Consider the following 16,368-nt stretch of genomic DNA (forward strand, 5'->3'; position numbering starts at 1 on the left):
ATTTCAAGCTGAGCACAATATGGTCGTCTTCAAGGCCAGCGTTAACAAATTCTTGATGAGCCGTCCCCTTCAGTAATCCAATTTACCAAATTTCCACAACTAACGATTACTACGATATTGTTCCATTGATTACCGTACACTCATTAACCCTTATCCTCGAGTGGCCTTCGGGATTTGATAAGTGGTGATTCCTTTATGGAAAAAAAAGAAAAATGGGCCAAGGAACACATCAATTAGAGTATAACCGTTTCTGCTATCTAGGGACTTCTACAATTAACGTGTTGGACTTTGCTGCTAGCTAGTTTGGGGTATAAATACAGTAGGAGTATAGAGTGCAAGACGTTATTATTTAATATAAATTATTTATTTGGGAGAAAAACAAAACACATTGTCAGTTGTTTCTGATTCCTATCCTGTAATTCAAATAAGAAGCGATTATTTGATAGTACCAATATTTTTATTATTGATCACGAAGCCACGTTTTGTCAGATCAACGTTACAAACACTCCACGGATTACTATCAATTAGAGATTTCGTATCCCCGACATGAAAGATGATTTTATAAAGACTTTTTAAATCCGAAAGCTTATTTATAAATAATTTATTTTAAAGCAAAACAAAACAAAAAAAAATACTTTAGCCAATTCGGTGACGTTTCATCTGCCGGGCTGAGGCATTAGTTCTGAGTAGTCTTGGGAGGTCTACGCTATCAAGGTGAGGCATCTCAACCGGAGAATGCTGAAGGAGTTGCTAAAGCATGTTTTTAATCAATAAAGCCAGACAGAGTCAATCCACCAAGAAACGTATGATGATCCCTTTTTGACAGCACGGGCATGATCTACATGCACCAGGTTCCCACTGGACAGACAGTCAACAAAGAATTCTATGTTAACGTTTTAGGGGAGTTCAGGAAGAGATTTCGTCAGAAAATGCCAGCACTTTTCAACATTCCCACCAGAACATGCACCAATCAACAACTCCATCCTTATCACAGACTATTTGACCAAGATGGGCATCAAGGGTTCCTCACCCTCCCTATAGACCAGACATTGCTCCCTATGACTTTTGGTTATTTCATAAGCTCAAGGAAAATTTTAGAGGGTGTCGTTATGAGACAGTCGAGGAGATGAGGCAGGTTGTGACGGAGGTCACTGACACGCTCACGCAAGAGGATTTTCATGGTGCTTTCCAGACGTTGTTGGAACGGTACAACAAGTGTATTGCAGCCAGAGTAGATTACTTCGAAGGACACCTGAGTTTCATGTGTGTACTATCAAAAAAATTGCTATAGGAAAAAGTCTGAAAAGTTACTTAAGGCATCTCGTATTTGTGTGTATATATATATATATATATATATATATATATATATATATATATATATACACACAAGCATATATCATATTATTTGGCGGAATCTTTCGTAAATTAAGTATCATTAATGAAAATAATGTAAGATGTTAAGATTCTGATTAAGAAAGTTTTATAAATGATAAATGATGTATCAGTCAAAAGTTGAAAGGAAATTCAAGTTGAGTCATTCAATTCAAGACAACATTGTTTAGTATGAGGACACTATTGTTTAGTAATAACGTTTTCATGTTTTAAAGAGCGTTGATAGCCCGCTCATCCTCCTTAGAGCGCTGTATTAATATCTCTTTTTGTCGAAGATGTTTATGCAAATACCATTAGTCTGATTGCTCTTTAGTTTATACTATCAATTAAAAGCGTGACCTCTTTAATAGTATTGGAACGATGAGAATGCCCGTAGGTACAAATTACTAATGACTATTCCAATTATCTTCTACTGTTTGGCGACTAGTTATAATGGCCGGCTTTTATTTAAAACAGCTGGACTTTCCTCGCCGATAATCATGGCTTTTACAGAGGTCCATTCAGTCGCTGCTCTCTTCTACAGCAATTCCATTGTTATTGGCAACATTATACATCTTTTAGTATAGTCAACAGCAAGTGCACCAAGTTCCTTCTCAATAACAATGATATAATTAATCAATCGCCGGAGACGGCAAAGATGCTCCACACGATGTGTTCGACTTTCCCCGCTGATTTTCATATCAAATACAAAATCATGTATTCAGTGCTACAATAAGGAACCCTTCGACATTTCGCCGAGGTTAACTAATCAGTTCGAATTGATAAATCCAAAGTTACTCCATCAAACTGAGAATTACCGGATTATCTTGCTCCGGGTGTGAGACGAGTAGCGATAATTCTTTAAACTCCGATCCTGAGATAGTGCGATAACCCGCTGTGTAATATGCCGCGTTATTCGAACCAAGTGCGTGCGTACATTAATTCTCCGTGTTCGACTCGCAGCAATTTTTTTTTCAGCTGTATCCAACAGAATGGCATTACACAGGCATATAATTTTCGTACAATTCACACTGAATCAAATCGCTTGTCATCTTTAACGGCCGCTAAAACAAATGGGTGATTTTACAAGTATTCGAAAAGTTTATATCAGGATATGAGTTGAATAGAGAATCTATTGCGTTATTCTGACTGTAAAATTACTGTAAAATTAACATTGATACAGCTTGGTGTGTTCCGATATTAACGTTCGGTACTTGATGAATTAAAAAACGGCCACGATTAGTGTATATATATATATATATATATATATATATATATATATATATATATATGTGTGTGTGTGTGTGTGTGTGTGTGTGTGTGTGTGTATATATATATATATATATATATATATCCGTGTGCATATATGCATTGTGTAGAGTTTATCTATCTCTATATATTTCTTTTTTTGTTAATAAACATAGTCGTAGTAATTAAATTAGACAACACCATTATTTTATCTCAACAACTCGCTGTTCTTACGAATACAATCTTATTACATGTTGTCTAAACTGCAGAATTACATTAGCACTACACAATATTCTACTTATAATTTAGAAAATCTCTTTTCATAGTTGAAATTCTCTAGTTCTATCACAATACTACCAACTTATGTATGGAATAGTGTTGTCAGATTTAGGCCGTCTCGTTTGAAGGTTCGTAACGAGTTGGAAAACGTATCTGTAATTTAATTGGCCCGACCCCACCTTTCTCTGCAGCCTCTCTAACACATACGTGATGTTGCTTGTCTCAGTTTTTTTTCCAATAAATGTTATTATGGCATGCTTTCTTAAGAATTGTTTATTTTCTGATTACTTTATTCCAGTTTGTTTGACTCGTTCGTTTGCTACTCTCCTTCAGTAATCTATTATTTCAATTTCTCATTGTCAGAGAGCCTCCTATTCTATTTGTTTCTTTCTAGCAATTGCGGGAACACTCTTCCTACTCACTTTTTCCACTACATATAGCCGTGTTCTTTTTCAAGACTAAGATCAGTAAGCATCTTTAGTTATTGTGATAATTAGTTTTAGTTCCTGTCAGTTTCTTACATCAATTAGCTTCACGCCTTCTCGGGAACAATTTCCATTAAAAAAATTGCTTCAAAATTTATTTATTTATTCATATATAAGTAGTATACCCGTCCTTGAACAGGTAATATTAATTCTACAAACATAATAGTTTTGCACCACTTTTGAGCCGGCTTACTAAAATTAAAACCCACGGATAATAAAACAAAACCTTATGTCTACAATTCTTATTCTGATTTTTATCAAAATCCATTATATAATTTCCATTGTACAAAATGTCTAAAAATTAAGGTTAAACGTAAGGGGTCATGAGAAGAAATTACAATCCGGAGAATCTTTATTAACTTGTATCTAAGTGAATTCAATGCACATCTAAGATATTTGAATTGTTGTGATATCGGTCAATTTTAGACAAAACTCCTTTCAATAAAAACAAATTAACCTTTTGTAATCACATTACGACGGATCACAAGCTTTTATAAAAGCTGGCCTTTGGGTTTAGCAGCTCCGTAAACATTAAAAAGCGTGTCAAGAAAGGAGATATGTTTTCAACAATCCTGTTCTGTGTTGGACTAGTTGCTGTTATGCTTAAGGCAGAAGAGATTGCCGAAGCAGTTTTTCTAGAGGTGGAAAAATTCTCTCCGACCTCTCCTAAGCTTATATCACATATAAACTTCATTGGGGGGGGACAATGTATTAGCAAATAATGTAAAGGAGATAGAATTTTAAATAAACGTAGAAGAGAAAAGAAATGATGTCTACAGTTAAATCGCAGTTTAACCTAAACATGACTATTCATAGTAAACCCATCAAGCAGGTCATTCAATTCAATTATTTATGGCATAAACTGACACGAGACGATATTGAAACATAGAATCGGGCTTGGTTGGGCGGCTTTCCAAAAATACAACACCATTCTAAAATCAAAAAGGGTTCGGATAACTGTTAAAGTAAAAATCTATTTAATTTATGTTCTCCCAATAGTTTTATATGGCCTTGATTGTATCACATGGACTAAACAACTAGCCAATCGCATTGAGATGCTTCAAAATCACGTAATATGTTTGATTACGGCATATCGTTTGATCGAAAAAAAAATATCCACCTTCCGTCAAACTACTTTCCTTACCCCTCTATTTGATCAGATTAAAAGTAAGACGTTTAAACATTTTGGCCATGTCAAACGATCAACCATTGGCTTTGAGAGTATTTTAGAAATCAAAGAAGACAATGAGAAGGTGGAGAGAAAATATTTTTGATTGGACATCTCTCAACAGTTGTTCGTCCATCAACCAACTTGCCCTAGATCGGAGGAATACCGAAAAATAAGTCACGTTGGTTCGCAATCTACTCCAAGTGGAAGATGCGACGCATGATGATGCATGTTATTCCGTGATGTTATGCTCCTACCTCGGCTTAAATACTGATGTGACATTAACTCGGCACGTGACTAAACAACTAGCCAATCGCATTGAGATGCTTCAAAATCACGTAATATGTTTGATTACGGCATATCGTTTGATCGAAAAAAAAATATCCACCTTCCGTCAAACTACTTTCCTTACCCCTCTATTTGATCAGATTAAAAGTAAGACGTTTAAACATTTTGGCCATGTCAAACGATCAACCATTGGCTTTGAGAGTATTTTAGAAATCAAAGAAGACAATGAGAAGGTGGAGAGAAAATATTTTTGATTGGACATCTCTCAACAGTTGTTCGTCCATCAACCAACTTGCCCTAGATCGGAGGAATACCGAAAAATAAGTCACGTTGGTTCGCAATCTACTCCAAGTGGAAGATGCGACTCATGATGATGCATGTTATTCCGTGATGTTATGCTCCTACCTCGGCTTAAATACTGATGTGACATTAACTCGGCACGTGAATCGTCAAAATCGCGTACGTGTCCTTCAGAACATTGGTTTGTTGGTTGGTTGGTTGGTTGGTTGTTTTACGGCATATCAACCCTTTTCAGGTTATTTCATGTCGAATCCAGTGATTTTGAAGAAAACTTTTAATAGAATATTTTTTTTCAAGTCATTTTCTATTTAAACCATAGTTGAGACCCTAACAGGTACTACTACTCCGGGTCAGAGTGGACCTGGGAGCAATGGCAATTAAAGGGTGGCTCCACACTCACCAAAGCTCACAAGCTGGGGTCACACCGTCAGATATAGTTTAAGATCATATCCAGGACCCCTCTTCAGAACAGAAAGTGAAAGCAAAAACACTCCCGGGTAGCGTCGAGTGAGTACAATTAATAACGATATAAAAATGAACCAACCTTATCAACTATGAACATAAAATAAAAAAGGAAAGTCCACCGAAACACGTTGTCTCATGAAACAAGTGACTTTTTAATCTAATGATTATCTAAAGAAATGTTTACAGCGTAAATTTCGAGAAGTCACCTAATTTGATGCCAGTGCCGTTCCATTATTAATCATCTTTTATTAATTGAATGAGTGAATGCTTTTTTAAACGATTTCATTAAAATAATTCCAGTCACTTAGAGGATCACGTAAGCGGCAACATGGAGGCCTTTAATTAATTTATTAGATTCAAGAGTTCATAACACGCGTTAATGAGAAACGCCGTACAAATGTAACATCATAAAGAATAATGAGATCATTCTTCTGTGTAATAAAACTCCACGAAAAATAATCATAATCTATTATAGAATAAAATCTATAGATATAAAAGGCAAAGTGTGTGCTTGCGTGTGTTTGTATGTCTCGCAGAAACTTTCGACACAGACGACGGATTTTCACGAGATCAGCAGCATTTTGAAGCTCGATCCTTCGGACGATAAATATCGAAAAAAAGTGGCTAAAAATATTAATTCTTTCACCCTCAACTGGGCACAGGGAAGGGTAGCAAAAAATCGTTCTTTCATGACAATTTAGCCATACACTCATGCGCAAAAAGCGTTTTTTCTTGAATTAGTTTTAATATGAAAAAAAAAGACCTAAGTTTGCTTACGCAGTCTGGGTTAGGGTTAGATCAGTCATTTATGTAGCAGTGTCGTTATCTTTTGATTGCATGTTCGAGCCGAGATGTAAGATTTTTTTTTAGATTTTTTAAGTTTTAATATTGGAACAGGGTATTATGCCATTTTTTTCGTTCTTTTTTCCATCACGTTCGCTGTTTGTTTTTTGTTTTTTTGCTTTTGTTTTTCCGATTTTTTTTTTAAGTTTTAACATCGTTCGTTTACACGTTTGTTTTTTTTTTTGTTTTTTGTTGTTGTTTTTTTGTTTGTTTGTTTGTTTTCATCACGTTCGATGTTTTTTGTTTCTGTTTTTACTTTTGCGATATTTTAAGAACTTTTAACATCGTTTTTTATAATATTTAAACAAGATTATTACGTTCGCTTATTCTTTATTTTCCATTTTGTTTTGATTTATCCCCCCCCACACACACACACACACCTCACCACACCCGTGCGACGCCGAGTATCCCCGCTAGTATATAATAAAATAATGTCGACTTTTTTTTGCTGTGCCACTGCAATCATTATAAAAAATATCATTGTTTTAGACGCAATTCCTTCCATAACTGCGACATAAATGCCAAACCAAATTGTTCACCCTAAACTTTATAAAAATTAAGGAAGTCCACATTTATCTTTCAAAAATCAATATATTTCAGCAAATCCTCTTTAATCTATAATATTTTTTCAACTTGCAGTTTTTCCAGCAAAACATTTCAATTCAATCTTCCAAAAAATTATAAATCTGTACGTTCTGAATATTTTTATTCCAACTCTGCGGATGAATTTACGGCTTGTACTAATTTTCAACCAGCTTCATTGATAAGATTTCATTATTCTCTAACTAAATCTTCATACTTGGACATCAATTTCAATAAACTTTATCACATAGGTATATCTAATATATAAAAGGTTATATGCCTGTCTCCATATTTTCAAACTCTATCTCTTCCACAAACTAAAAGTCGCAAAGCGGCGCTAGGAGCCTAAAATAATTGGATTTTTTACAGGCCGTTCTCTTATGGGTGTTAAGTCGGTTAAATTGTTTTTAAGTCATCAAAAAATCAAGGATGGAATACTGTTGCCATATCTCGGAAGGAGCTGCTAAAAACAGCCTATCCTGCCTTGACAGAGTACAAAATAGACTTCGTAGCTTAGTGGGGGATGCCCTTTTCTCTACCCTGCAACCTTTCTCCCACAGAATAGGCGTTGCGAGCCTATCCTTGTTTTATCGTTATTTCCATGGCAGGTGCTCGTCTGAACTCCAATCTCTCGTCCCCCCCCCTCGCCAATCTTTCACGAAAAACACCCGTCTAGCTGAATCCCCTGTGAAAAATTTCCCCCACTCTATATCTGTGCCTAAATCAAAACGCGGATTCCATGAACAAAGCTTCTTTCTTAGAACTGCACGCCTGTGGAACTCTGTTCCGTCTGCCTGCTTCCCTTCGGACTACAACTTGGATGTCTTCAAGTCCAATGTTAACAAATTCCTAATGAACCGCCCCCTTAAGTAAACACTTCATCAAATCTCCACACTAACGTAATGTACTTGCAATAACCCTTATCCCTGAGTGGCTTCCGGGCCTTGATAAATGGTGATCACTGTGTAAAAAAAAAAAATGGTCAAAATCGAAAAAATCCTCACACATTTTGTACATTCATCTTAGTTTAAGTTTACTTCTTGATTTTTAAGCAGTTCATATGAGTGTTACGTTGGTACAATGATAACGGTATCAGCTTTGAATGCTATAGTTTGACTCTCGGTTTCGATTCTAGCTGATGGCACCCAAATACTTTTTTTTTACTTTTAAAATCACGACTCTATAATAATATATACGAAATCTAGATAAATTAAAATATCATATTTAAGCATATTTTACGACCGGGCAAAGCCGAGCGAATCCCCCCTCCCGCTAGTCTTATATAAAAACTCATTATGTCTGTATCCAATTTTTTCCAGCTGCATCTGCTCCAAAACACGAGGTCGCACAGTGGCGCGAGGCAAGTTAAATGATTGCATTTTTGTGGACCGTTTTTATGAGTTTTTAGCCGGTAAATGTAGCTGGTAAGTGGTTAAAATGAAAGAAATTTGAACTTGGGAGGCGTAAGTTGACTTAAAGTTTTCTCATACCCATGTGCAAATATAAATGCATTTATACATTATAGTTAGTTCATCTTTATATGTATTATTCACCTAACGATAGCTCAAACAGTAGCAATTGAAGCTTAAGCTTTGTTTTGGATTCGGTTTCGATTCTAGCTAATGACAACCAAGTCATATTTTCTTTTTATTTTTCAAATCATTATTATATATTGAGTACATATAATGTATAATAATCGATATAACAATAAATACAAAATTGCATAAATTAAAATATCATATTTAAGCATATTTTGATCAGACAACGCCGGGCGCCTCTTGCTAACATTTCTATATACTCTTTCGAATATTACTTTCATTCGAATTTTAAAGCTTTCAACTTTCTGGTAACCAGAAATGTTATATGAAATTCGTTTGCAAAACTTTTTCCTCTGAGGAAAAAAGCCGAATTTTTTAAACTTCATGTAATAAGAAAATTATACACTTTATCTTGTATTCCTTGCTTTATGAACAATAAATGCTGTAAATTATAATGTGCATACTATATATTTCCAGGTATTAAGATACACTATTAAAATATATTTTAATTCATGCAGATTACATATTTATTATTATAGAGCCAATTCTATATAGATTATTATATTGAATCTAATACACAGTAGTGCGATAAAAACTAAAGAAAATACATATATAACTTGGGTGTCATGAATCGAAACCAAAACCTAACTTTCTATACTCATTCCTTATTATTTAAGACACGCCCATGCATAATTTTATTTAGCGAGTGCTTCCGATAGGAATACTTCCATCATCCTCAGGCATATTGTGTCATAAAAATTATGTTATTACTTATATATATATAAGACCTTAGTTTTTCCTACCATGATTCTTTGGAATTCAGAATAATGGCAGCCATGTTTTCTCAAATGCTGCGATATTGAACTAGAGTCGGAAGGGTGGAGGGTTAGACTTCGCGACAACGTATTTGTAGTATAGCCCATGTAGTTAGTAGTATTAGTGATACACTCACATAATGGGCAGTTAAATTGGTAAACTACATTTGTCTGCGAAATGTGTTTTTTAACTACAAAGCTAATCGTCTGCAGTTTTTTTTTATAATAACTTCTCATATGAATTTCTTCTTTTTTTTTTTGTTATCAGTGGGAACTACGTATCGAAGGAGTATACTTTTAAGAATACTTTCATCGGTTTTGGAATTTTTGTATAGCTGATTACGGTAATATATATAAATAGGTTGAGAATTTTCTTGTTGGATATTATTAGTTTGATTCAAGTTGCTGATAGTGATTTTTATTTGTTTATCTACAAGAGAGTTTGGAAATTGGTTATTGACTAAAACGTGTTTTATATTTTTTCGTTCGTTAAAGAATTTTTTTAGGAAATCACCTTCGCACGATGTATAATAATGTATTATAATGGAATGGACTTTTAAATTTTAAAATGCAGAAATAACGGATATATATATATATATATATATATATATATATATATATATATATATATATATATATACATGTATCTTCATATGTATATGTATGTGTATGTGCGGGCATGACTGGGTCTATAGTCTCTCTCTATATATATATATATCCTTATGTGTGTTTATGTATATGCTTCTATGTGTGCATGTATGAATGTATGTGTTCATGGGTCGTGTGTATGTGCATGGGTGTATATTGGTATATCTATATCTATGTGCACATGTATGTGTTTGCGTACATCTGGGTGTTAATGTCTATATATATTTGTGTACCTATGGGTATGCATAGCTGAACGTATGTATACGGGTAGAGCAATATCTGAGTTTATATGCATATATGTGTTTATATGTATGTATATGCCTGTATCAACAATACATTTAACACTGAAAATAAAGTTAAACATAACCACTGTCCAAAGCACCATATTAGCAGCCCACCCCATATATATATATGAACTTAACGATGCGTCTACCTAACCTCGCATTATTAACTACACCCATGTATTTACTTATTTATTTATTATTATTTATTTATCCTAACTTTACTTTATTTACTTGGTATAAATATGTACATGTCTGTGTATGTATATATATATATATATACATATATATATATATGTCTGTGTATTTATATTTTTATAAATATATACGTAATTGTATATACGTGTATATGGGTATATACGTGTGTATATGTATGTATGTATTTATGTATGCATGTATATGTACATCTACTTCTTACTGGAGATCTATATCTCCACGTATATGTATATAGGTAGGTGTGTGTATATATATATGTGTGTATATGTGTCTATGTATATACGTGAGTATATATTTGTGCATAAGAGTTGTGTGTATGTATGTCTGCATATAGATCCATGTATGTCTGCATATACATTGTTTATAGATATGTGTGTGCGTATGTGTTTGTATATGGATATGTGCATGTATGTATGCGTATTTGCGCGTGCGTTAGCGTTAACTACCTAAAAACAACCCATTGTCAGGTGAAATGAACAAGTCGACTCATAGCGACTACGAAAGTTTTAAATGGGACCCTGTACTTGTCAAAAGCATGGCATCTACACTAACCCTTTCCATCTCTCTCTCTCTCACCCACTCCCTCACTCACTCTCTCTCCCCCTTTCTCATTTACTTAATATACCTTGCTGAACAAGCAAAAAGCAGTCAAAATTTAAAACCTAAAAATCGAAACCTCTTACCCCCTCCTCCCCTTACCTCCTCTCTTTTTTCTTTACCATCCTCTATCCCCCTCCCCCTCCCTATATCCATATATCTCCACCCACGCCTACCTGAATCTGCTACCCCCACACACACAATACAATATAATGTGTTTTAACCTTCAAAACTGAAAAATTGTCGATACCCGTATCCCTCCCCCTTATTATCTTCTACCCCAATCCCCCCACATTTTTTTCTTCTAAAACACTTCTTCCTAATACTAACAACGATTTCTGTAATATTTCTGTAAGGTCTGACGAGGCTGTTGGATCGTAAACATGGTCCAACATCCGAAACATATGTAACGAAACAGATAAGACGGTAATAAAAAAATAATATATATATATATAATTTAAAGGAGATTAGAATAATAGTCTAAAGAGCTAAGTGTATTTTAATGTAATAGTGAAATTACTAGTTTAATTAAAATACAGGAAATGCTCGTTGTAATATATATATATATATGTATATATATATATGTATATATATATATATGTATATATATATATATATATATATATATATATATATATATATATATATATATATATATATATATATATATATATATATATATATATATATATATATATATATATATATATATATGGGGGGGACGGCATAATCGCGTTGACATACCGTTCTCGTCAGATCACCGAAGTTAAGCAACGTTGAGCCTGGTTAGTGCCAGATGGGTGACCATTTGGGAATTCTAGGCGTTGTATGTGCTCTCCGCTTATCTCGGCATTTGTTTCCAGTCGTCCTGTACTTCACTTGCCATTAGTATTTCACAATGTCGTCTATGGAGAGGTGTGGTTGGAGATTGCGCACCTCCTGCCACAAAAAGTTCATGCGCAAGCAACCCTTCGTGGGTATCCATAGTCTATCCAAGACTGAAGGAGCCTGCGATATATATATATATATTTCTGTAGGAATATATTTTCTTATAATATATACCAATCTTTATTTAAGAAGCTCAATGTTATTACAGAGCAATATAGAGAATAAATGACATATAATTATATTCCAAAATTTATGATGTTGACCATCTTATAATTTATTCCTTTAATTCAGTTGACCTTTACAATTCTTGACCGTATCTGTTTCGTAGCACAAAATCAATCCCTTAATTATTATATCAATCAGTGAATCTATTATGAGTTAAGGGCACAATAGATCCACTAATTGATATAATAATTAAGTGATTGATTTTGCTACGAAACAGAAACTGTCAAGAATTGTAAAGGTCAACTGAATTAAAGGAATAAATTATAAGATGGTCAACATCATAAATTTTGGAATATACTTTTTTGTCATTTATTCTCTCTCTCTCTCTCTCTCTCTCTCTATATATATATATATATATATATATATATATATATATACATATATATGTATATATATACGCGCAAACAGTTAATAAAACATGTTAAAAAGCACTTTGAAATGAGTTAAAAACATATTTAATCTGAAAAGGAACACTAGATAAGTGGATAGCCCTTAATCCGCGGAGTTTCAAAGAAATACTTTCCTTCTCATCAGAGGGTAGGAATTAGCAAAATGCGGGATCGGATTTTGCATGCAAAAGTATTTGATGAAACAACAAGTAAGTCAAAGATCTTACTTGATAACAAAAAAGTGAAGCAGAGGGAATATGGTGAAGAAAAAGGTGATTACACGTGAATGGATAGTCTGGTGGAAGATAAATAATCCAGTGACGGTAAAATCCAAATATATAACTTCAAGAAAGTTAACTGAATTTATATATATATATATATATATATATATATATATATATATATATATATATATATATATATATATAAAGAAACAACCTGTCTCAAACGGGAACAATTGCTACTAAACGTTGAAAGTGACATGTCTAGTTTGGTGCACGCACTTGTATTTACAGCAATTCAAACTCAATGCGAACATTCATGACTTTCCTTCAGTAAACAAAATAATAATAAAAAGGAAGGAAAAGGACAAAAATCACTTTAAATTTTACAGGCGTACCTGCCTTTGATGATATATAAACATGGACGTCTGATTTTAGTTGACACGCATAAGTCGAAGTAATTTGTACACACGTGTCACACACGACTACGTGCGTCTCATTCGCAGTTTCCCCTTTTCGCTTAACTCTTCTACTATTCAATTCAAAATTGAATAATTGGTATTGTTAATGGATCTACTTTTCGCATTCATCTTTTGCTTTAATGTTTCCAGTTTTTGACTCTTGTGTCAATCGTTTATTTTTGTTTTGTTTTGTTTTGTTTTGTATGTATAAATACTAGTATGGCTACCTGGTTTAACATAACTCTTATTCCTCTTTCTTTCCCGCTCCCTCTTCCCCTCCGTTCATTCGTTATCGGTCAACCCATCTCTCTCTCTCTCTCTCTCTCTCTCTCTCTCTCTCTCTCTCTCTCTCTCTCTCTTTCTCTCTCTGGACATACGCACACGACTCAAGTTAGCACAAGGGAAATAATTATGCGAAAAATCGGAGTCCTTTTACAAGATGACATAAAATGGTATAAACGGTTATTTGACCCACAAGGAATGAATTATTTTTTATTTTAGATATTATATTTCTGAGACTACGCCGAATTAAAAAACATATATCAACTTGGAAGAGGTTTGTTGAGTATTTTTCAAGTTTTAACGAAACATACATTAGGTATTATGATCTTGTGAAAACAAGTAGCAAAATATTTCTTTTCGAATTAATGTTTGAGTTATATATATTCAATTACTTTAAATAAGATTGAAATTATCTTTAAAACATGAATCCACAACCAGTGAAATATATTACATAATTTTGACAGTACATAATCGATAATATATTATTCATAAAAAAATTATGACAGCGTTTACTTTGGTGATAACACTGCCTAAATGATTAACGCCACCGACTGACAACCTATGTATACCAAGTTCAAATCCAATTCGTCCCACAGAAACAATTTTACTTTGGATGTTTGGTATGTTTCAGGGAAACGAATGCTAACGAGGTTGTTTCAAAAGTAATACATGCTATTTTTAACTAAAAAAAGTTGAAGGGCTATAAAGGCAAGAGTGGTACCAATAAAACCAGTTTCCTTTTGTGCTCAAGAATTTATTTTCCCCCCATAGTCACCACCATTCTCAATGCACCTTTGCCAACAATACTGTGCAGGGACGCCTGGGGCGCGCTTCGTCATATCTCTGTCGCCATTCTGACATCGAGGAACCCATTTCCCTGTGGTGTTGACATCAACTTTATCGGCCTCGTAAACGTTCAACAGCCATCGGTGAGTGTTTTTTAGTTCTAGTTTTTCTGCATGAAGGAATTCAATGACGTATCCCTGCTTCTAACGTACGTCAATGATATGAGTTGCTTTTTTACCGTCAATATCTGCAACGGAGAGATGGAACTTTAAAGTCATAAATGCATGATTTCAATCATCATAATAATGCAATTTGCAATCCCCTTTTCTGATCCATTCGAGGGGAATAAAATATAGGATGCGTTACGTTTTGAAACCTTCATGGTATTTTTTTAATTCCATTTTCACCCCAAACAAGGCACAGTGCCACTTTGATGATGGGATACTATGTAAGGAGACGAGCAGGAAGGTGTCTATTCACATTACACTTGAACTTCTGCATGTCAGAGCGGTTGGGAAAACATGATCCTGGAAGGGAGTTTCAGAGTCTAGCAGTTCTGGAGAAAAAAAGTATTAAGATAGAAGGCCTTCTTGCATCTAGGGATCTCTGCTGTGTAGGGTTGGGAGTTGGCTGATTGTCGAGTTTGTCAGGGATATTTACGTGTAGTTCGTCAGAGTATCCACCATTAAAATAACTGTAAAACAGGCAGAGGGATGCAATATTTTGTCGATGGGACAGTGGTTGAAGCTTGGATAACAGTTCAGGACCTATCAGGTTGGCGACTTTATTTTGAACTGTGGCTAGGAGCGAGAGACAAGTAGCAGATGCACCGGTCCAAATGTGACAACAATACTCCATACATGGGCGAATAGTAGGCTTGTAGAGGTACATGATACTTTCCAGCGTAACTTTCTAGTAATGCTATGCAGATCTAACTTTTCTGGATATGTTATATTCTCAAGTCAAGTCAGTACTTAAATTAATCAATTAATAAACTGGTATTTGTTTTCTTTGGGGGGGATTATCAGGCATATCTCAAGATAATGAGAAGGGATGCTGATATCATGCCTGCAATCAAACGGCGAATTGTGCTTGGGTGGGTTTTTTTTTTTGCTTTGTTTTTGTGTCTTTTGTTGTTTTTGTTTTTTTTTTTTGCTTTGTTCACCCCCAAACACGGTATATTTTCACTTGGATGTAGGAGGTTACTATTTGAGACCATGTTTAGGGGATATGAGTTCAAAGTTGGTTTACATTATATTTAAACTTTTTTATGCCAGTGCAATCAAGGAAACAGGTAACAAGGAAGGAATTCCAAATCTAGCGGTCCAAGAGAAGATGTTATTAGAGTAGAAAGCTTTTCAGCATCTATGGATCACTATAGTGAAGATGTGGGATGTTGTTGCTTGTCATTTCTACGTTGAGAGGGTACAAATGCAATGAGTTAATAAGAACACATTCCATTAAAATACTTGTGAAGTAGCCACAGGGATGCATCAGGGCGGCGATGGGACTGGGATTGGATTTTATTTGATCTATTAGATTGGAGACTTTTCTTTGGACATTTCCCAGAGGAAGAGACTAATGCTTACTGCACTAGCCCAGATTTAACAACAATACTCCATGCATGGGCGTATGTTGGCTTTGTAGAGGTACAGAATACTCTCGGGTGTGACTAACCTTCTAACACGATAGAAGGAACCCACCTTCCTCGCACCAGCTTTTGCAATGTCCTCGATGTATTTGTTCTAGTTACTGCTCCTGTGAATCTTAAGTCAAGGAGTTTTCAGGTAGGGTGTTATTAGTCATGGCTTTCGGTGTTTGGGAAGACTTCATGTAATTCTTAAAGAAACCTAGTTTCAGTAGCAATAAATATTACCATTTACAGTTCTATTTCACTACAGACTGCATGTCGTTTTCTAAGGATTGTGGTATTGCCTTAGATATGCGTACATCCATTTCTCCCTCATGGCTGCCGTCTTTTCCAAAGTAAAG

The sequence above is a fragment of the Euprymna scolopes genome, chromosome 1 (assembly GCF_053919585.1).
Source record: "Euprymna scolopes isolate OS-2025 chromosome 1, ASM5391958v1, whole genome shotgun sequence".
Classification (NCBI taxonomy): Eukaryota; Metazoa; Mollusca; class Cephalopoda; order Sepiida; family Sepiolidae; genus Euprymna; species Euprymna scolopes.